The sequence below is a fragment of the Lactuca virosa genome, chromosome 4 (assembly GCF_052849685.1).
Source record: "Lactuca virosa cultivar CGN04683 chromosome 4, Lactuca_virosa_CGN04683_v6, whole genome shotgun sequence".
Lineage (NCBI taxonomy): Eukaryota > Viridiplantae > Streptophyta > Magnoliopsida > Asterales > Asteraceae > Lactuca > Lactuca virosa.
The window spans coordinates 491,714,140-491,739,081 of NC_136429.1; the positions used below are offsets into that span (position 1 = coordinate 491,714,140).

At 36.7% G+C, this 24,942-nt stretch overlaps 3 long non-coding RNA genes across 3 annotated transcripts; all 3 read right to left on the bottom strand.

Annotated features, from left to right (window-relative positions):
* Positions 1 to 2,071: 2,071 nt before the first annotated feature.
* LOC145169380 (uncharacterized) lies at positions 2,072 to 4,352 on the bottom strand. Its single transcript, XR_013742455.1, has 4 exons — positions 4,267 to 4,352; positions 4,091 to 4,175; positions 3,195 to 3,258; positions 2,072 to 2,624 (listed from the first exon to the last, which is right to left on the bottom strand). It is a non-coding gene; the product is annotated as an uncharacterized LOC145169380 (long non-coding RNA).
* Positions 4,353 to 9,826: 5,474 nt separating this feature from the next.
* On the bottom strand, positions 9,827 to 11,602 carry LOC145103944 (uncharacterized). The gene is made up of 4 exons (XR_013706947.1): positions 11,517 to 11,602; positions 11,341 to 11,425; positions 10,445 to 10,508; positions 9,827 to 9,878 (listed from the first exon to the last, which is right to left on the bottom strand). It is a non-coding gene; the product is annotated as an uncharacterized LOC145103944 (long non-coding RNA).
* Positions 11,603 to 13,902: 2,300 nt separating this feature from the next.
* On the bottom strand, positions 13,903 to 17,556 carry LOC145169381 (uncharacterized). The gene is made up of 3 exons (XR_013742456.1): positions 17,378 to 17,556; positions 14,347 to 14,452; positions 13,903 to 14,044 (listed from the first exon to the last, which is right to left on the bottom strand). It is a non-coding gene; the product is annotated as an uncharacterized LOC145169381 (long non-coding RNA).
* Between the last annotated feature and the right edge of the window lie 7,386 nt (positions 17,557 to 24,942).

A 24,942-nucleotide genomic window follows, 5' to 3' on the forward strand; every position in this document is an offset into this window, starting at 1 on the left:
CAACAACCTCATCTACCCATGTTCTACCCAAGATATTTGTAGATACAAAATACATACACAGTTTAAGTCATTAAAACTTATATAATTCATCCATTCCACACCCATCTCAAATAAGCAACAATATATTATACACATAGCACGTATTTCATAGAAAATACTTAATATTTGTGTGTTAGAAGAAAGTGACTACACACTCACTCATAACATAGATATAATACATTCAACCAATACTTGTATTAAAATCGTGTTTATGAAAGGGACTATACACTCACTTGATCAGAAGATGATCGGACAACACTACGACTTGCAATGGTAGTATTCTTCGGTGAAACCGGGATATCTTCACACACCGGACTTCTCGCGGGCAGAGCTTCGGCACAGAAACTCTTTTCTTCTCGGGATCTTCGGGCTTCGGGACTTGCTTTGGGTCTCGGGGTTGATATCGGGGCTTCGAGGGGTTTAAATAGGGCTTAGAGAGTGTATCGGGATAGGGAGAGAAGAGATGGATCAACCATAGTCGGCTGGCCCTTGATTTCTATTTATAGGGTAAATTTCTCGTTTAGACTTCATTGGCTAATTTTGACTCTATTTTTAATATATTGTTAGTATATCATTTTTAGTAGGCCGGGAGAGGAAAACTCCGTTCGAAATTCATAAATCCTTCATCTGAACTCCGTTTTCGTCTGTCTTTTTACCGTTGCACTACTATTAACGAGATCTTCGACTCTCGTTTAGATTGTTTCGGCTAGAAATCACTCGATCTCAAATCGAGTATTCGGGCTGCATACCGCTAAGCTGAAACTTTGGAAAATCATAACTTCTTCATGCGAAGTCAGATTTGGGCGTTCTTTTTATGCACGCTCTCGGTTTAACGAACACTACGACTTTCGTTTAGATCACTAAGGCTAAAAATCGCTCCAACGTAAATTCACTCTTTACGTCATTCAGTGTCGTGTCGGTTCTGTCCCGAAACTTCGACAGATCATAACTTCTTCGTTATAACTCGGATTTCGGCGTTCTTTATATGTACGGAATCCTTGTTACATATACTACAACTTAGTTAAGATTATTCATCCTAAATAATCTTCTATCAAAAAGTCATTTTTGACGCTTATCGTCTCTAAATTGACTAGCCCTGAGCTACGGGCGTTACACTCGTTGTCACCCTCAAGTGGCAATAGCCCTGCGACATGCATCGCCTGCCGCATCTGCTCCAACGTCCTATCCCGCTCCTGGAGCTGCTCTTGAAGGTCAGCAATGATGGCAACACTCGTTGTGCTGCGTGCGATCTGCGACGGTTGGGCTCGTGACTGGCGGTTAATGGGTGGGGTCTGAAATATGAACGACCGTGTCTCGAGAGTGCGGTTATTCTGGCTGCCGCCCGCTCCTCCAGCATTCACATTCTCCTCAGCGTTCGACATTATCCTAATTTATAAAGAGTTTCTTTTTTAGATGCATATACAAATATTAGGGAGGGAAAGTTTATAAATAACTATCCTACAACGCTCAACACACACCCTCCCGCCTTAAGTACCTAAAAGTCCTAATTGAGCCAACCAAACTGTGAGTCTGAACACCGACATTTAATTCAGTTCACTCACAGCATGGCTATGATACCAACTTGTAACATCATGATTTTTGCTCAAATTTTTTTTCATTTATTCTAAAATCTTTTTACGGAAAATGCAACGGAAGACTGTAAACATTGTTTATTTCAAAAACATTTCAAACCACAACGTTACGTTCAATTCAAAACGAAAATATCAAAAGTATTTAATTGTAGCGGAAGCATGAGTACCAAAACTTATATAACGTTTCCAAGTGGCATCTTTATTCTAAGGATAAACTACCCAAAAATGACCCCATCTCACCAAGTCAAGCTCCTAAGCAAATAAGGCACAAAGCAAAGAAACAGGTGTCAGCAAATGCTTCGTGAGCCAATAGGAGTTTGTACACAATCAAAGGGAAAGCATACCATCCCCTAACGGGTCAATCATTCAAATTATAATCAATTAAACAAAATTCACATATCAATCAACAATCATCTTTCACATAAAATTCAGTCATTCAATTTTGTACCATCCATTCGCATATCATTCATTTTTGTAACATCAATTGTATTTCATACATAATCATATCGTAATCGTATATCATCATATCAAAGGAATGTATCATAATCATATAGGCTTAGGTAGTCTCGTAGTAACACCTAACCCCATAGGAAAAACCCGTTCGCTACTTGTGTGTCTGGCCAGCCAAATGCTTTAGGTGGTTCACGACTCCCACCCGTCATACCGACCCCAAGACTCCACTTTCACTACTCCGACTATGGAATGTACAAGTACATCGCGGTGTCATTGTTGTGTTGGTACAAGCGGTGGCATTCGTCCGCGATGTCACACCCCGATCCTTGTCGGAATCAATCGAGGCGTGATATATTGTTCAAAGTCTCATGAGAGCTATGTTATAATATGATTAGATTTAATTAAGTACTAAGTATGCAAACAAGATCCACAACATACAAATACAAATCCAAATATGAACAACATTTATTACATCAAATTTAAATAGTCTTGTGGATTTCTAAGGCACAACCTATTTTTCATCAACTTCATTCTTCAAATCTGCATCATGGGTAAAAACAGGTCAACTACAAGAGTTGGTGAGTAATCTAATTTTAGTAGAGAAAATTGTGAAGTTGAAACCTTTATAATTGGAAATTTGTTTTCTTTTGAAGTCCGCAAACAATTGTATTTGAGATAACGGTTTATAAATCAAAAATTGATTAACCAATGATAACAACAACAATAAGTCCTCACCCTATATATATATATATATGTATATATATATAGATATATATAGGATGGAGCATCTAATCATCATACACACTCAACCACGTGCGATCAATCACCTTAGCGTCCCAAGGCGGGGTGGTTAACCCAATAGCGCTATTATTATCCATAACGTACCTCAAGAATACAGGCATAGTCATGGAGATTAGACTAAAAATGATAATGCACTACAAGTACATGTAGCGTAAACAAACAATAGTTATACAATTAATGACTCACGTATAAATGTCCCAACAATGTCTCAATTGTGATAAAACAATAAAATGAAGTTGGAACATATTAGAACCGCATGATACACCCCAAAAGTATTGAAAATTATAAAATATGGGGTAGATTACTCACTTTAGTCCCAAAACGAAATGCGTGTGTCGTACGATAGACGGTTCGGGTCAAAATGGCATAGAACCTAATATAATTAATAGTTTTGGTTTAGGAACTGCTAAACGAGAATAGAGTATTAATAAAAATTATAGTTTGTTATGTAAATGTATCATAAACTATACCTTTTATAGTTTATCACAACAAGGGTAGTAGTAGTGTTCATAAACTATAATTGTCATAGTTTACCAAATGTTTGTGTATAACGGATGTAAACTTTGTTTATAAAAATTAATTATTTACCATACTTGTGAAGGTAAAAATCCATTTGTTTTCTGATGTATGTCTAATTACCAAGACAAAATGATATATAATGTAATAATATATGATTACATAATGATATACACCTTGCTCAACGAGTTACAAGACGTAAATGAAATTGATGGTATTTTTCTAGTAATAACGTTTCTGTTAATGTTCTTAGAAAATTTATAGAAAAATCATCAAAGGTCTAAATCAAAAACCGCAAATTCTGAGAGTTTAGAAAGTGTGTCTAGTTTGTTCATAAATTTTCTCATGATTTTTAGTGATCTCCAACGTGTGTGAAAATATTCATATTCACAGACTGGTCCGGTTTTGTTTCTGAAATGATAGACAGTTTTGTAAAAATCACCATAAATCGTATAAAAATCATATGGTGATGTGCAAGTAGTCATTTTAAAGGTATGAACCTGAACTATATGCGTCTGAAACAGTTTTGAAAACTAAAATGTTTAAGTTAACCAAAACAGTCCGTGAATGGAGTTACACGTTTCTGTTGAAGACTGTTAAATGAGTTTAGTTGTGTTTTTGGTGTTTTAACTTGTATTCCCCCCCTTAAAACTTAAGAAAAACATTAAAATATAGGGGTATGAACTCACCTTATGTGTTATTAGAGGATGGATGTTGGAGAAGAGAAGTGTTCAACCCAAGAACACTTAGAAGATGCCTTGACGAATCGAGAACCTAACATGAAGGTGACGATGTTTGTGTAAGATTCTTATGATTTTGAGTAGAAGGATGTGTAATAATCATAAGAAGAATGAATTATACTTACCAAGAGTGGAAGAAAGCTTGATAATCAGCCTTGGAAGTCTGGGAATTGAGAGAGAATGGTGATAGAGTTTGGAGTGTGATCCTTGGAGGAAAATGAGAGAATGAAAGAAGTATGAAGAGAGGGGATGGGTTTTTATACTTAGACAAGGAGTGGGGCTGGTCATGTAGTGGGTATGAGTTGGTCATGTAGTGGGTAAGAGCTGGTCATGTAGTGGGAAAGAGTTGGCCATGTAGTGGGTGTGAGTGGTGGCATGTGACATAAAGTAAAGTAAAGTCATCTTTCCACCTCAAGCACCTCCCCTACTAATTATTGGTATGAATGGCCCTAAAAACGTGGGGATTACTGACATATAGAGTTCTAACTGTAAAAATAAAGTTTTTGGTGAAAATCCCGCGTTAAAATGATGAAAAACGGGCCTAAAACAAAGTCGTAGTCGAAAAACCGGAAATATTATGACACGCAAAAATGCATGTCGTCTTCTTTTATGACAGGGGCTTCCTTGATACTCATTGCGTGTCATCAACACGCGCGTCGTAAGGTTATGACAGACAAATGTGTGTCGTCTTCCTTTATGACAGGGACTTCGGTCCTGAAGCTTCAGTTTTGGGTCCTTAAGCCTATTTTACCCGTTTTTACCCCGTTTCAAGTGGTTTTTTGACCCAGTTAAGAGTCGGGATGGCCCGAATGATTACAAAAATTTAAAGGAACTTTTGAGAGAGATTTGGGAGAGATTCGGGAGAGATTTGGGAGAGATTTTAATAGAGAGAGGTTGAGTGAAAGAGATTGTGAGAGGTTTCGTTTGTGATCTTTTTGAGTGTCCGGCTTCGCAACGAAAGGTCCATAAACCCCGTTAAGCCATGATTTAGTGTTTTACACAATCTCGATGATTGTGCAATAGTGTTTTATCGCTTTGGTTGGTTGTTTAGCACTGTTAAGGCTAAGGAAAATCAAACACATGAATTTTTCAAATGATGTTTTCTCATTGAAATAGCGAATTGTATAATGTAAACCCTAACATACAAGGGTTAATGGAGTTGACGGTTTGACTTGTTGACTTTGTTTGACTTTGACTTGACCGAAATTTGACGGTTGTCACATCATCCCCCCGTTAGAGGGAATTTCGTCCCGAAATTTGCATTTTGATTGGGACTTCAAGAGTTTGGAAAAAGATGTGGAAAACTTTTCGTAGTACAAGAAATTGATTATGGTGAGGAACAACCCTCCTGATGTCACATGACGACCTTGGAAATTTCTTATTGTAACTTGAACTGAATCAATTTAAAAGGAGTTTATTGTTTTGGGATGATAGAGTATTCTATGTGTGCTTTTATACTCCCTGTTTTATCCTTGGTATTACCACTATGAATATTTTATTACGTAGTTAGCGAGTTCCATCATTACGAATGTTTCAACAAATTTTGACGAAATTTGCATTATAAGTCCTACAAGTTCTTTTATAGTCGATTGACGTAAACTAGTCGTATATCATTAAGATTGCAAGGGCATTTTGGATGGGTGACCCTGCCTTAAGCCCACAACTAAACAAGGAACAGGGAATGAGGCGGAATCACACATTCTAAGTCCATAGAATCTTAATGATATATGACCATAATGTTTACACTAGCCCTCATAGATTCCAGGGGAATAGTATTATTGGGCTAGAAGTAGGAATTGTAGTTCAAAATACAATAGTTATAAGACTGCTATCTTCAAACTTGGGCTTTGGCCCCTCCCGATTCCTAATCAGAATGGTCCAATACTCTTGCCCGATCCAAGTCGAGAGTTGATTCATGTGGCTTGAGCTTAGGCTTGGGTCTTAGAGAAAGAGGCAATGCGTCAGGCTGGCTTCACAGAGCTGCAAAAACTCTTCTCTCTCGATAGTGGATAGATAACATGCCTCGGCTCTTCAGGCCCACATTGCCTACTGGGCCAACTCAAATGAACATCCACTTAGTTACCCCACTTGGGTTATAGGCAAGTGTTACCAAGCCCGGTATCAAGAAATCAAAATCGATTCATCCCTATTTGCCCAATTCGCTGCCTATCTCGCCTGCTGTTCGTTTCTCGCTGTCTCGCCAAGTCAGTCGCCTGGTCTCACTCTCGCCAATCGCCATCGCCTAATGCCCAAATCCCTATTCACACTTCACAGAAATCAGGTATGTAATCCCGAGACCCATATCCTGTTCAGCTGTTCTTTCTTTTCTGATTGTAAGATTGTTGATTGTTGGTGTTGGCGTATTGCACTGCTGCTGCTGTTTTCAGTCAATCCGTTGCCTATTTATGCGTTACTACTGTCTTACTGAGTTTCTTTTTTAATTTGGCTGTCATTTGTGATTTGGCGATTTTCCAATTTGATTTATAAGTTATGAACTTATAGATTTGGTTATTGTTAAATGAGTTATTGGTTATTGTTCAAATTTTGATTTTGAATTTTTTTTTTGTTAATTTCAGTTTATAATATTTTTGGCCCCCCCTCCCCCAAGTTAATTGTTCAAGCTCCGCTACTGATAGATTCACTGGTAAAAACCCTGAGTTTTTACATAGATGATAAGACTTATTTGGGTTTTGCCGTGTTCCCAAGATTCATGGTTTATAGACTTGAATAGATGCTAGTTTTAGTAATAAAAAGAAATTTAGAATTTAAATGTCGATGTTAGATGCTTGTACTGATATTTAAGGGGTTTAAAAAAATAAAGTTTTATTAGTTACCTATAGCGACACTCAAGTCATAATTTGCATGTGTGAAGACTTGGAGTACTTTCTAATGAAAAGTGTGCTACTGGGGAAATTCGAAACTGGTACGTAGCTTCAAAGTCAAGAATATGCAGTAGGCATGTGATGCATTAAATGCATGAGGCACAAAAGTCCTAATTTGCAGCAACATATACGTATATGTGTGTGAATTGAAGAAGAAGGTTACGGCTCAAAGACCATTCATTTCCTCTTTATTTTTTATTTATTACTCCTCCCACTTACCTTATATAAATCATCACAGAAGAAGGTAACGGCTCAAAGACCATTCATTTCCTCTTTATTTGTTATTTATTACTTCTCCCACTTCCCTTATATAAATCAGCACAATCTTACCGCGACTCTTTAACTTCTCCCTCACAAATGGATCCGCCTGCAGATCATCAAAACCCCATAGATGACCTCGATCGGTTTCAGTACTTTGATCATCAGGATCTGTTCAGGTATATATAAATGTCACTCATTACACCATCTTTCGCACAGAAAAGTGATTTTGTTTATATTGATCAAAACATGGTTTGATTTTTGCAGTGGTGACCTGCTCAACCATCAGGATTTCGAGTTGTCGGAAAAATCGCATGAAGTGCTCGATCAGAATGTTTCCACAGTACTTAACAAAGATCAAAACATCATTTCTAGAAATGAGTTTCATGATCTTGATCCCCTTGAAGACATAAGCTTATGGGATTGTTGGGAGGATGATAATTTACCATTGGTTAGTTTCAGTGAAGACTGTAAATCCGGTGGTGAGGCTGCAGGTAGTTCTAGTGCTGCCACCACTGATCACGGTGACCGGAAGGTGGCAAATAGATTGAGACCATTGGAGTTTGAAGAGATAGCGAGTACTTTGAGATGCCGATAATCATGGCAGCAAAGGAACTAGGGATAGGGTCAACATTGTTGAAGAAAAGATGCAGAGAGCTAAACATAAACATATGGCCTCATAGAAAACTTAAGAGCCTTCAATCCCTCATTCAAAATGCCAAGGTAAACTACGATAATAACCTTCTATACATTACTCATGCATGTATGCATGCACTTGGTAACCAAAGTAGTTTTAGTATTTTCTAAAATTTTAATTATTAGTTTCTTTATAACATAAACATAGGCCCTAGGCATATGCCATATCGAATCAATTGTTTTACTACGATTTCTGATTTATATTTACATAAACTTAACTCATTGTAAATTTTGTGAACTCACACGAAAAATATATTGCATCTACCTAAAAAAACTAGGAGTTGGGATTAAAGGAGGAGGTAGAGACGTTAGCAGGGCACAAGAAGATGATGGAGAAATTGCCAGCTATGTAATTGACAGAAAGAACAAAGAAGCTTAGGCAAGCTTGCTTCAAAGCTATTTATAAGAAGAGAGGACTTAACAATCCTTAGTCCTTACCTTTTCTTTTAGCCATTTTGTTATAATTAGTGGATTTTAATCTACATTGTATGTGTTTTTCTCTTGATAGATTGATACCCTTTTTAGTTTCATTGTGTTTGTCTATTGATTTTTAATGCAGAAAATTTTGTATAATTTGGGTATTATAGTTTGTATTATGTATTTAGCTATATTCTAGATTGCCGACACGACTACGCTAACGACTCTATACCAGAGGTCTATATAAATAGACTTATGAATTTAGTAGGAATAACTTGATTATAATCTTGTGATTTGTTCCATGTCTGATCCACTCCTAAGATTCACTCGACATGCCCCCAGTTATGTGTAATTAAAATTTTATTAGACTATTGATCATAATGAGTCTACCCTAAGTCCACAACCAAACAAGGAACATGTCAACTATGAGAAACACGCATATGGACTTGTGAGTTATTTGTAAATTGATTAGGGAAATAAAGTTTTTTTTTTTGACATTGTTGGGTAAAATAATTGTAAAACACTTGTTGGGCCATGGTTAGGAGTGTTGGGCACCTTTTGGGCTTTCCATGGTTACTAAATGTGAAACATGTAGCACTTGCGTGGGCCCCCACAAAACTAAGTTTTCACATTTCTTTCCCACTTCTACGCCCATTAGGGAACTTAATAGTCCAATGAGTTGGCCATTTTGGAGTGTATCCTTTCGGATACGTTTGATAAGGTCGGGTATTTTGATGGCTCAAAAGTAATGTGAATGACGCGCTTTGGCCTATAGGTTTGGGAACTCTCGCCTTTGGTCCCCAGATAAGCAAACTGGTCCCTCGGTTGATTGGGATGTATACAAATGCTTACCTAGTCAGGACTTTCGGGCTACCGGCACCTCCCCCTTCCAGTTAATATGCGTCCATTACTATGATCCTACCCAACTAGAGTGGATGACTTTGAACTTCCTATGAGCTCTAAGGAATACATATATGTATATACATTTTGTTAAACAACTTGAGTATGTGTGTGATTTTCAAAGAAAGTGGAGAATATTCACAAGTGTATGCACACATATAAGTGTCAGGAGTAATACGTATGCACATAAGGGAGCAATTAACACACAAAGGTATTCCTAGGATTTTCTAAGTGTGAATTGCATGCAGTTGTGTGTGCATTTTATAAACTAGCATACGAGAGGACCCTAGAGGCTATAGACTAGGTCAAGGCAATTAACCTAATTCCCTATAGTCAAGGGCTCTGATACCAATCTGTCACACCCCGATCCTTGTCGGAATCAATCGAGGCATGATATATTGTTCAAAGTCTCATGACAGCTATGTTATAATATGATTAGATTCAATTAAGTACTAAGTATGCAAACAAGATCCACAACATACAAATACAAATCCAAATATGAACAACATTTATTACATCAAATTTAAATAGTCTTGTGGATTTCTAAGGCGCAACCTATTTTTCATCAACTTCATTCTTCAAATCTGCATCATGGGTAAAAACAGGTCAACTACGAGAGTTGGTGAGTACTCTAATTTTAGTAGAGAAAATTGTGAAGTTGAAACCTTTATAATTGGAAATTTGTTTTCTTTTGAAGTCGGCAAACAATTGTATTTGAGATAACGGTTTATAAATCAAAAATTGATTAACCAATGATAACAACAACAATAAGTCCTCACCCCATATATACATATGTATATATATATAAATATATATAGGATGGAGCATCTAATCATCATACACACTCAACCACGTGCGATCAATCACCTTAGCGTCCCAAGGCGGGGTGGTTAACCCAATAGCGCTATTATTGTCCATAACGTACCTCAAGAATACGGGCATAGTCATGGAGATTAGACAAAAAATGATAATGCACTACAAGTACATGTAGCGTAAACAAACAATAGTTATACAATTAATGACTCACGTATAAATGTCCCAACAATGTCTCAATTGTGATAAAACAATAAAATGAAGTTGGAACATATTAGAACCGCATGATACACCCCAAAAGTATTGAAAATTATAAAATATGGGGTAGATTACTCACTTTAGTCCCAAAACGAAATGCGTGTGTCGTACGATAGACGGTTCGGGTCAAAATGGCGTAGAACCTAATATAATTAATAGTTTTGGTTTAGGAACTGCTAAACGAGAATAGAGTATTAATAAAAATTATAGTTTGTTATGTAAATGTATCATAAACTATACCTTTTATAGTTTATCACAACAAGGGTAGTAGTAGTGTTCATAAACTATAATTGTCATAGTTTACCAAATGTTTGTGTATAACGGATGTAAACTTTGTTTATAAAAATTAATTATTTACCATACTTGTGAAGGTAAAAATCCATTTGTTTTCTGATGTATGTCTAATTACAAAGACAAAATGACATATAATGTAATAATATATGATTACATAATGATATACACCTTGCTCAACGAGTTACAAGACGTAAATGAAATTGATGGTATTTTGTAGTAATAACGTTTCTGTTAATGTTCTTAGAAAATTTATAGAAAAATCATCAAAGGTCTAAATCAAAAACCGCAAATTCTGAGAGTTTAGAAAGTGTGTCTAGTTTGTTCATAAATTTTCTCATGATTTTTAGTGATCTCCAACGTGTGTGAAAATATTCATATTCACAGACTGGTCCGGTTTTGTTTCTGAAATGATAGACAGTTTTGTAAAAATCACCATAAATCGTATAAAAATCATATGGTGATGTGCAAGTAGTCATTTTAAAGGTATGAACCTGAACTATATGCGTCTGAAACAGTTTTGAAAACTAAAAAGTTTAAGTTAACCAAAACAGTCCGTGAATGGAGTTACACGTTTTTGTTGAAGACTGTTAAATGAGTTTAGTTGTGTTTTTGGTGTTTTAACTTGTATTCCCCCCCTTTACAACTTAAGAAAAACATTAAAATATAGGGGTATGAACTCACCTTATGTGTTATTAGAGGATGGATGTTGGAGAAGAGAAGTGTTCAACCCAAGAACACTTAGAAGATGCCTTGACGAATCGAGAACCTAACATGAAGGTGACGATGTTTGTGTAAGATTCTTATGATTTTGAGTAGAAGGATGTGTAATAATCATAAGAAGAATGAATTATACTTACCAAGAGTGGAAGAAAGCTTGATAATCAGCCTTGGAAGTCTTGGAATTGAGAGAGAATGGTGAGAGAATTTGGAGTGTGATCCTTGGAGGAAAATGAGAGAATGAAAGAAGTATGAAGAGAGGGGATGGGTTTTTATACTTAGACAAGGAGTGGGGCTGGTCATGTAGTGGGTGTGAGTTGGTCATGTAGTGGGTAAGAGCTGGTCATGTAGTGGGAAAGAGTTGGCCATGTAGTGGGTGTGAGTGGTGGCATGTGACATAAAGTAAAGTAAAGTCATCTTTCCACCTCAAGCACCTCCCCTACTAATTATTGGTATGAATGGCCCTAAAAACGTGGGTATTACTGACATATAGAGTTCTAACTGTAAAAATAAAGTTTTTGGTGAAAATCCCGCGTTAAAATGATGAAAAACGGGCCTAAAACAAAGTCGTAGTCGAAAAACCGGAAACATTATGACACGCAAAAATGCATGTCGTCTTCTTTTATGACAGGGGCTTCCTTGATACTCATTGCGTGTCATCAACACGCGCGTCGTAAGGTTATGACAGACAAATGTGTGTCGTCTTCCTTTATGACAGGGACTTCGGTCCTAAAGCTTCAGGTTTGGGTCCTTAAGCCTATTTTACCCGTTTTTACCCCGTTTCAAGTGGTTTTTTGACCCAGTTAAGGGCCGGGATGGCCCGAATGATTACAAAAATTTAAAGGAACTTTTGAGAGAGATTTGGGAGAGATTCGGGAGAGATTTGGGAGAGATTTTAATAGAGAGAGGTTGAGTGAAAGAGATTGTGAGAGGTTTCGTTTGTGATCTTTTTGAGTGTCCGGCTTCGCAACGAAAGGTCCATAAACCCCGTTAAGCCATGATTTAGTGTTTTACACAATCCCGATGATTGTGCAATAGTGTTTTATCGCTTTGGTTGGTTGTTTAGCACTGTTAAGGCTAAGGAAAATCAAACACATGAATTTTTCAAATGAAGTTTTCTCATTGAAATAGCGAATTGTATAATGTAAACCCTAACATACAAGGGTTAATGGAGTTGACCGGTTTGACTTGTTGACTTTGTTTGACTTTGACTTGACCGAAATTTGACGGTTGTCACACGCGACCTCCCAACACCTACGTGATGTTTGTACAAGCCTCGTTCGAATGGCCAACATCACTCCAGTCTGCAAACACCGAAGTGTACGCGTACCATGTGTCGCACGGGCATCTAGAAAGACCGAGCAACTCGTAAATGGATTAAGCTCTTTTCCTAGAAGGTATTTTTCAACCAACCAGGCTCGAATGTATCCGGATAGGGTTTCATGCTAAGTGCTAGGTTCTACACTTTCCCTCTATGCATAACCCCACATAATCGATCGTAAATCCAGTAAAAGCACGCAATATTTGTATTATCATAATCAAGATTCAGAAGCATGCAATATTCGTATTATCATAGTTGCAATTAATCATATCAAGTACCAAGATAGGCATATCAACCAAATTTACTAAGCATGCAAATGTCACAGAAGGCAAAACATTGACATATCTCATACTGCACATATAGGCATACTTAACAATTAATAATATCCTAATCTGACTAATCGAGCCATTTCTGGAAAGTAGTTTTCGACTACGTACAAGGTTTATGAAAAAGTCTATTGACTCACCTTTCGTTCGGTAGTGAAATCACTTCAAAACGTGAATTCGTAGCTCTTTTACTCAACAAATACCTAAACAAAAAGTATATATTTATTTAGTTTACGCTAAGATAAACATTATTAACACTAAATGTATATTTATTTATCTCATATTACTTTATTAGATTAATCTATTGTTGTTTATAAATTACGATCACTACTAGAAAACTAGGGCAACAGCTACGGCACAATCCGTAGCTATTCAGTAGGTATAAGGCGATACCTACGGATTTGCTACGGAAAATGCCCTGTAGCATAAATGCCCGTGGGAAATTTATAACTACAGAATTGCTACGGACTAGCTACAGAATAGCTACGGCTTTTTCCGTAGGTATAGTACCTACGGAATAGCTACGAAAATACATAACTACGGATTTCCTACGGATTACCGACGGAGCCCACTTTGACTACCATTAACTTTATTACCTACAGATTTCCTACGGCTCACATTACCTACGGATTTTCCGTAGGTAATTATTTTTAATTTTTTTTAAAAAAAAGCAAATAATTATTAAAAAAAATCCAGTTTTTTATGTTCAAATTATTGAAAAAACTCATTACATTAAACTTATAACAACCACAAAACAAATAACATTATAATAAAACTAATAAACCTAAAAAAGTATCAAATACAAATACATATTAGTAATGAACATTGTCTAATAATACATTAAATGTGTCTAATAATACACATTAAAAGTGTCAACTACAAATGTTTAACTAAATGCTTACAAACATAAAATTGAGAATTATTTGGTGGATTACTTGGCAAATTATTGGGTAAGTTGAATCGATAAAAGCCGACAAGTGTTCTTCAATTTGAGTTTTGAATCAAATGCCTCCAATTGTTCCTGTTTCAACACACCATAATCAGTGATCACAAAAAAATACAAATATAGCAATGTACTTTTATTTATTTGTTTATTAAAGCCATAATTGGGAACATTTTTGAAAGTACAACGCTATAAGTAAGTTGTTATAATAATCATGTATATCTTGCATTTAAGAGGCAAAATATACTGAATTTAAAGTAGTTCATGGTAATTACAGAAATCGTAAAATAATAGCATGACCAAAGGCTATTGAGCAATATATTAGTGAAAACCTAACTCATAGATGCATAGTAGTTACAAAAAAGTTTACTCTATCTTACCCAAATGCAAATAGAGTCCTTGGATTATGCTTTTCTTTCCAACCACTTAAGCAAATTTAGTTGCAAGTTACCCAATCGGCTATATGTGAAACAATATATATTGTACCTGTACATGGAACCCAAACAATTCCATAAGCATAAACTTGCAGGAAAAAATCAACTTAAGTAATAATAGACCATAAACATAAGTTGGATTTAAAAGCAATAATTTTCTAGAATTTATGTAACCCACAATCAACATGGTGGTGTGTTGATACTTGATTCACAATAAGCATTTTATGCAACCTACAACTTGAACAACCCTAAGAACATCAAATTCCTCTCTTTTCATATCTAAAATTCGAATTTGATGATGATGGTGGTGTGATGATGGTGTTGGTGATGGTGGTGATGGTGATGGTGGTGATGATGATTGTGGTGATGATGATGGTGGTGTGATGGTGATGATGATGATGACGATGATGGTAGTGGTGGTGGTGATGATGATGGTGGTGTGGTGGTGATGGTGGTGATGGTGATGGTGGTGATGATGATGGTGGTGTGATGGTGATGGCGGCGATGGTGGTGATGATGATGGTGATGGTGATGGTGATGGAGATGGAGATGGTGGTGATGGTGGTGGTGATGGTGATGGAGATTGTAATGGTGGTGTGATGATGGTGGTGATGGTGGTGATGGTGATGGTGGTGATGATGATGGTGGTATGATGGTGATGATGATGATGGTGGTGGTGGTTGTGGTGATGATGATGATGGTGATGGTGATGATGATGATGGTGGTGATGATGATTATGATGATGATGGTGGTGGTGGTGGTGGTGATGATGGTGATGGTAATGATGGTGATGATGATGATGATGATGATGGTGGTGGTGGTGGTGGGGGTGATGATGATGATAATGGTGTGGTGATGATGATGATGATGATGATGATGATGGTTGTGGTGATGATGATGATGGTGGTGGTGATGATGTTGATGATGATGGTGATGGTGATGTTGATGGTGGTGATGGTGGTGATGGTGATGATGGTGATGATGATGTAGGTATAGGTGTTTGTGAGATTTATGTGAACGTATTCATAAGCATTATACTGTTAAACCAGTAAACGAGTAATGGATCCTGTATGTTCACACGGCTTTATGAATGATATTAATAGCTATAAGTTGGTGAAAATATAGATAATCATGTATATTAGAGGTGTGAAAAAAACGGAGCGAAAAAAACGACGTTTGGTGCCCGAAAAATCGAAAATATGAAAAATCCGTAGCTAATTAGCTACGGATTAGCTACGAATTTTTCTTATTTTCGATTTTTCGGGCACCAAACGTCGTTTTTTTCGCTCTGTTTTTTTCACACCTCTATTATACATGATTATCTATATTTTCACCAATTTATAGCTATTAATATCATTTATAAAGTCGTGTGCACATACATGATCCATTGCTAGTTTAATGGTTTAACACTATAATGCTTATGAATACGTACACATACATCTCACAAACACGTATACATACACATATACACGTACACATATACCACAACTCATTCATGTATATAAATATACATATACAAACATAATCGATCACAAGTTGGTGAAAAGTATAGGCATTATAATGTTAAATTGTGAAACGAGTACTTGATCCTGAAGGGGCACACGACTTTATGAACGATATTAATAGCTACAAGTTGGTGAAAATAAAGATAATCATGTATAGTCGAGGTGTGAAAAAAACGAAGCAAAAAAAACGATGTTTGGTGCCCGAAAATTTGAAAATAAGAAAAATCTATAGCTAATCCGTAGCTACTTAGCTACGGATTAGCTACGGAATTCTAACGGAAAGCATACTCCGTAGCTAATCCGTAGGTAATTAGTATCCGTAGGTATTCCGTAGCCATTCCGTAGCTAATTAACTACGGAATAACTACGGATTTGCATTTGTAGCTATTCCATAACTATTCCGTAGCTAATTAGCTACGGAACATCTACGTACCCGCATCCGTAGTTATTCCGTAGCTATTCCGTTATTAAAGTAGGACATCTCATTCTATAGCTGATCCGTAGCGATTATGTAGCTAATTAGCTACGGAAATTTTCCGTAGCTATTTTCCGTAGGAAAACGCCATGTTTTCCAGTAGTGGATTACCTCAATTTGGTTTATTATTTAATTAAACTGTATTTTAGAATCCTTCAATGTTAACTAACGATAATGAAATGCTTATATTACAAAGTCGTTGACACTAATCTGGAATCAACTGATGCTTTTAATTAACTATTCCATGTCATGCACCTTAATATATAATTTGTGATTATATTGAAACTCTTTTATAAATTATACACGTTCATTTACAAAATTCCTTATTAACACATATGCCATCAAATCATTATGTGAATCACAAGTTTATAAGCATAACTTTTAATATGTGCTAACAAATTAGATTATTTATAACACTTTAAAATTAGCATGTAATTATTATTATTTTATCTTTACTAATAAAGCTCATGATATTTACCAAAATTATAAGCCGACATTTATGTGTTGATTACTTAAACTTCGTCTTGACTTAAGAGATTCAAAATTTCATGCCTTACGATCACCGGTCATGTTCTAATAATAGTATACACACATAATCTAATTAAAGACCTTCTCCAGTGAAGTTTATGAGGTACATGAAGCATTACGTGAAAGCAACACATGGCTGTTAAAGATCGCAGAATTTAAAGTTGGGTAAACATGGTATCGGAAAGTAAGTTTCAAAATCAATGGGTTACATCGATGCTTCCAAATTCGATCGACACTCGTCCCAATCTTCAACCAGTATATATATATGTTCAGGATTAAGAAAGGTAAGGGGAATTGAAGGAAATCCGCACATATCTCGTTCAGATTAGGAGCAGCAAGTTTGCAGTAATTGCCAAGAATAGGGAAGGAAAAGAAGAGCTACATCTAGTATTCTGCCAGCGAGATATATATTCACGAACAAATTGTGGATGAGCAGGAAAACATGAGGAGTTTGGGTCCAAGAACTTACCAGTCGACGTGTTGCCGTCTTTGTCCCGATCAAAGTCCAAGCGATAGTAGATTTTCAATAACCTTAGCCGTAACCAGCTCTCTCTCTCTCTCGAACCCTCTCGATCTCACTATCTTTACACAACTATCTTCCCGCTCCTCAGGTTTCCTTCTGCTTGTGTTTTCTCATGGTTAAATTATCTTTAGGGAAACGTATGTGGGAATAATTAAGGCGAAGGGTGAGCATATGGGTGGTGAGTAACGGAAACGAAAGAAACGAAAAGGTCGGCAGTTTCCCTAATCGTATGAGTGAAATTGATTAAAGATCAATTTACAATTTTGGTCCCCAATAACTTCTCCAATTTCATTAAAATCCCCACCTCTTATATTCATTTCATTTAAAGTTTCTATGATTAACTATTCACCCCCTAGACTTATATATTCACTTAACTTATTACCTTAATTAAATTTTAAAGTTAATTAAACACATTTTATACATTTTGATTATTAGTTAAATCCTATAATTAATTTAAATCTCAATTAGTTACTACGGGATTTTATCATTTTATACCGAATGTATAACATTCTTGTCACTACCTTGCTTATAGATTCATCAATTGAATTCAAATTTACATTAATGGTCCTTCAACTTTGATATCTATTCCAATGGTAACCCTAACCATATTAAATACGACTTTCTTTTTTTTACAATGGTTTAATTAGATTAAATATAAAATAAAAAACTCACTTTCAATCATTTTCAATTATTAATAAATTTTGGATAACCATTCAAAATATTAATTAAATCTTTTAAATCATAAATAATATCTTTTTTCATGTTATATATATTAAGCATATATTCCTACACGAAATAAACACACAACTTATTCCTATATATAACGGAAGACTAACATCGTTAAAAGGGAGATTTTTGGGTCGTTACAATTCTACCCTCCTTAAAATGATTCCGTCCTCGGAATCTCTAAATAATTGCATCATTTTGTTCCTAATTCGCCTCATCAAATTATAATCCCTAAACGAATCAATGTCATAGGAAAATTATGTTTACCAAAAGCGATATCACCCATTTCACACAATTCCTGTGTTGCGACTGATTCAAACACAGTTGCATCAATATCTAACTCCGCAACTCATGGAGTCTGTTGTATACCGCAAATGAGAACATAAATGCAATGGCACCAAATATTTACTAGTACCAACATCAGATAACACAAGATCACAGATAACACATAAGCATGTATAGCACTGTTGTAAAAATCCCGACTAGGTCCCGATTAATCTTCGATTAATCCCTAGGCGCTACTCGACCGATTAGAGGGCGCCTAGCGATTAATCCCTACATACATAATGAGTGAAACATTATAAAACGATGAAATTTTAACAATTTGAAGAAGTTTTATCTCAATGGAAACTATTTGAGGCATGATTAATGTTGTATTAATCATATTAACCTATTTTGTTATCATATTAGTTGTATTTACGAACTTTGATATGATATTACTCATATTTAATTTTTTAAAATTCAACAAATTAGCAATTAATGGTACCCGATTAATCCCCCGATTAATCTCCGCCTAGCCGATTAATCCCTTAACCCCAGTCCACCGACTAGCTAACGTCGAGCGTTTTTTGCAACCTTGATGTACAGTATTAACTAAGAGAGTTCTAAAAATTACCTCATCAATTGTCATATTAAAAGCACGAGCTTTAACCTTTGGTGCTTCATCTTTCTTCCCACCAGTACCCATTTCAACCTTGGGATTGGGACATTGGGCACTGATATGACCCATCTGTCTGCAGTTATAACACATCAGCTCAGTACTCTTACAATCCTCATGACGATGTCCCATTTTACCGCAACGTCTACAGCTCACGGTACTACTGTTGCATGGACCTCTATGTGAAGAGTGACATTTTTTGCAGTACTCTGGTTTGTCGCTCTGTTTCTGAGGGTGACTCTTCTTCCTTTACGGAATCAAAAGAAGTCTCCCACTTGCGCTTTTCCCCGGACCTCACTGTGCTACGATCCCGAATGGCTATATCATTCTCTATCTTGCGGGCCTCATCCATGGCCTCGACTAAAGTGGTCTTCAATCTCACAACTGCACGGTACTCAAATGGCAACCCCTCCACATAGTGACGAATCAACTTCTCCTCGGCCGGGCAGTAATCAGTAGCGAACTGTGACTTCTCAGTGAAGGTAGTGTTATACTTAGCAATTGTCATGCTACCTTTCTGCAGAGTCAAAAACTCTCGTTGGGCCTGTTGTATGCTACCTTCACTGCAGAAACGATCTTTCACCTTCTTACTAAGAATCGCCCAATTTATAGCCCTCCGAGTGCCCTTAGTGAGTCGTGCGTCAATATTGTCCCACCACTTGAGTGCTTCCTTGTCAAACATTCGCACATCATAATTCACCTTCTGGTCCTCAGTAAACTCACCAGATCGGAAGGTTTGGTCTATCTTCCTAATCCAACGAAGGCACTCCACAGCATTCTCGCCCCACTCGAAGTTAGGCGGCTTACAGTCCATGAAGGATTTGAATGAACTCCCTCTGCGTCTGACAGCTCCAACGACTTCCTGCCTTGACACGGAACGACTATGTGCCTCGTCAACAAATGATTGATATCCATCCTCGTTGTGACATTCCCAATTTCACGGCCAGAAAAGACCGATTTGTTTATGCTTTGTTTTTAAAAATCAGAGTAATCTGTTAAAGAAAACAGTTGCGGAATTTGTTCCCAAAACAAAAATATGATAAGAATTTATCAATGCATTTCTTTAAAGAAATGTATTTTCATTATATAACAAAATCTCGGGATGTCATGCTCAATACAGACCAAAAGCATAAACAGAACAAAGTAGACCTTACAACAGTTATTGATAACTACTGGCATATAATCAAAAATCTCTCGTTATGTCAGCCAACTTATGCTCTCGTGCCATAACCTGTAATACAAAGAAAACTAAGAGGGCCAGGCTTGGGAGCCTGGTGATCATATAGGGTTTTCAACCCATAATAATATAATTATTATATTCAATTATCAAACAATCAATCCAATTACCCACCCCAATTATCTTCATTTATTTCTTAAAGATTTACCCTAAGAACCGATTACCCTTCTCCCATTCATTCCTAAGGATTGCCCTAAGGAATTGGCACAAAGTTTAGTGCTGCCAAGGTTCTTAGATTACCTCTGGTGAACACGCAGTTCACAACAATTAATGAACACCTAGTTCAAAAACACCTAATGAACACTTAGTTCAAATATCCCTGGTGAACACATAGTTCGAACAATGTGATAATAATGTATATCTCTATCCTACAAAACCACTAATATTATTAACACTTATAGATCATATTTCTAAAAGAATCTATCCCATCCCGTCGACACCCACATACTGACCCTATACAATGATCTTACGAGATCTAGCCTAAGGAATCGATATGAACAACAAACTGATGAGGCTGCTTTGGAAATTCCCTGGCAGCAAACGAGGATAAATAAAGACAACAAATCAGGGGAATGTAATAAGTTTCACCACGAACCTTCGTTCGTAAAAGAAATAACCACAAGACAATTAAGTCAGGGGTAGTTATCAAGATAACAATGCCTAGGTGTGGTCCGAATATCGTGAGGTGTTTTACCCCCAGACTCTCCCTATCCAGCATCGAACTTTGCCTAGGCGTGGTCTGAATATCATGAGGTATTTCACCCCCAGACGCACCCTATCCGACAATATAACACCAGACATACCTAGTAGTGTTCTGTTACCGATACACTTTATTAGGCAGTCTACGAAGTTCCCTTAAGTACTTCGCGAAAGGAAACACTGACACATGAAGTTCGTCCGATCACTTCATAAAAGAAACGCTGACTCCAAAGCTTTTTCAACATAAACAGTATGGGGAAATACTAATAGAGTACTCCCGTACGCTCCCGTAACCGACACACAATAGTGTCAAAAAATACTTTGTACGAGATAGTACTTCTGGAACATTATAGTACTCTGGTATGCGTAGGACTCGTACCCGAGAACATAATAGTACCTTGGCACAAGCAGCACCTAAGACACAGAGCTTGGAAAAAGGACTTCGTACATAAAATGTACTTCTGTACGTAGAACGTACTCCACCAATCATCAATCTCACAACACACGTACTCTTAATAAGAGGCTACCCAATGTCCAAACTTAATTGAACTAAACATCCCTTCTTAAGTCTTAACCCATCACTAGGCAAACCTACAATGCTTATAATCAATTTTTGATACTATCTTCGTTTAGGAAACGCTAACTAGTGTATACTTAACACAAAGTTTTAAGTAATAATATCATATATACACATCTTAACACATATTGAACCATAACTGATTCACACATTGTATATCATCAAATATATCTAACACGTATTTCGGAAAATAAAAAAAATACTTCACATACATTTAGATTTAATACTTTAATCAATACTTGTATTAAACTCATGTCCATGAAAGGGACTATGCACATGAGACCTTATCGAATGAGCACATAATTCAAAAATACATAATCCGTACTCCCGGATCTAAAATTTACCTCCTTACCTAATCCATATTCCCAGATCTAAAACTAACCTCTTGATCTGATCCATACTCTCGGATCTAAAACTAACCTCTTGATATGATCCATACTCTCGGATCTAAAACTAACCTCCTAATCTGATCCATACACCCAGATCTAAAACAAGTTTATCTATTTATCCTTTTATCTCATGGTCCAACCCATCTTTTATCACCTACCAACAACCTCATCTACCCATGTTCTACCCAACATATTTGTAGATAAAAAATACATACACAGTTTAACTCATTAAAACTTATATAATTCATCCATTCCACTACCATCTCAAATAAGCAACAATATATTATACACATAGCACGTATTTCATAGAAAATACTTAATATTTATGTGTTAGAAGAAAGTGACTACACACTCACTCATAACATAGATATAATACATTCAACCAATACTTGTATTAAAATCGTGTTTATGAAAGGGACTATACACTCACTTGATCAGAAGATGATCGGACAACACTACGGCTTGCAATGCTAGTATTCTTCGGTGAAACCGGGATATCTTCACACACTGGACTTCTCGCGGGCAGAGCTTCGGCTCGGGAACTCTTTTCTTCTCGGGATCTTTCGGGCTTCGGGACTTGCTTCGGGTTTCGGGGTTGATACCGGGGCTTCGGGGGGTTAACATAGGGCTTAGAGAGTGTATCGGGAGTGGGAGAGAAGAGATGGAGCAACCATAATCGGCTGGCCCTTGATTTCTATTTATAGGGCAAATTTCTCATTTTCCACGTCGTGAACAGTACTTTCACGTCGTGGGCTTGATCGTCAATGCATGCGTCATCGCAAGTTTGGTCTGGCATACTTCAGGAGGCGTCAGAAGACATGCCACGTCGTGACCACTGATTTCACGTCGTGGTCTCTGACAGTCTTGGGGTTTCGCGCCCCGAACTTTAGAAATTCATAACTTTCGCATATGAACTCCGTTTTCGACGTTCTTTATATCGGCACGTAGGTGAGATTATGATCTACTACTCTCGTTTAGACTTCATTGGCTAATTTTGAGTCTATTGTTAATATATTGTTGATATACCTTTTTTAGTAGGCCGGGACAGGAAAACTCCATTCGAAATTCATAACTCCTTCATCTGAACTCCGTTTTCGTCTGTCTTTTTACCGTTGCACTACTATTAACGAGATCTTCGACTCTCGTTTAGATTGTTTCGGCTAGAAATCACTCGATCTCAAATCGAGTATTCGGGCTGCATACCGCTAAGCTGAAACTTTGGACGCTCGATCTCATGCGAAGTAATAATATTAGGAAACGCTAACTAGTGTATACTTAACACAAAGTTTTAAGTAATAATATCATATATAAACATCTTAACACATATTGAACCATAACTGATTCGCACATTGTATATCATCAAATATATCTAACACGTATTTCGGACAATAAAAAAATACTTCACATACATTTATATTTAATACTTTAATCAATACTTGTATTAAACTCATGTCCATGAAAGGGACTATGCACATGATACCTTATCGAATGAACACATAATTCAAAAATACATATTCCGTACTCCCGGATCTAAAATTTACCTCCTTACCTAATCCATATTCCCGGATCTAAAACTAACCTCTTGATCTGATCCATACTCTCGGATCTAAAACTAACCTCTTAATATGATCCATACTCTCGGATCTAAAACCAACCTCCTAATCTGATCCATACACCCAGATCTAAAACAACTTTATCTATTTATCCTTTTATCTCATGGTCCAACCCATCTTTTATCACCTACCAACAACCTCATCTACCCATGTTCTACCCAAGATATTTGTAGATACAAAATACATACACAGTTTAAGTCATTAAAACTTATATAATTCATCCATTCCACACCCATCTCAAATAAGCAACAATATATTATACACATAGCACGTATTTCATAGAGAATACTTAATATTTGTGTGTTAGAAGAAAGTGACTACACACTCACTCATAACATAGATATAATACATTCAACCAATACTTGTATTAAAATCGTGTTTATGAAAGGGACTATACACTCACTTGATCAGAAGATGATCGGACAACACTACGACTTGCAATGGTAGTATTCTTCGGTGAAACCGGGATATCTTCACACACCGGACTTCTCGCGGGCAGAGCTTCGGCACGGAAACTCTTTTCTTCTCGGGATCTTCGGGCTTCGGGACTTGCTTTGGGTCTCGGGGTTGATATCGGGGCTTCGGGGGGTTTAAATAGGGCTTAGAGAGTGTATCGGGATTGGGAGAGAAGAGATGGATCAACCATAGTCGGCTGGCCGTTGATTTCTATTTATAGGGTAAATTTCTCGTTTAGACTTCATTGGCTAATTCTGACTCTATTTTTAATATATTGTTAGTATATCATTTTTAGTAGGCCGGGAGAGGAAAACTCCGTTCGAAATTCATAAATCCTTCATCTAAACTCCGTTTTCGTCTGTCTTTTTTATCGTTGCACTAATATTAACGAGATCTTCGACTCTCGTTTAGATTGTTTCGGCTAGAAATCACTCGATCTCAAATCGAGTATTCGGGCTGCATACCGCTAAGCTGAAACTTCGGAAAATCATAACTTCTTCATGCGAAGTCAGATTTGGGCGTTCTTTTTATGCACACTCTCGGTTTAACGAACACTATGACTTTCATTTAGATCACTAAGGCTAAAAATCGCTCCAACGTAAATTCACTCTTTACGTCATTCAGTGTCGTGTCGGTTCTGTCCCGAAATTTCGACAGATCATAACTTCTTCGTTATAACTCGGATTTCGGCGTTCTTTATATGTACGGAATCCTTGTTACATATACTACAACTTAGTTAAGATTATTCATCCTAAATAATCTTCTATCAAAAAGTCATTTTTGACGCTTATCGTCTCTAAATTGACTAGCCCTGATCTACGGGCGTTACACTCGTTGTCACCCTCAAGTGGCAATAGCCCTGCGTCATGCATCGCCT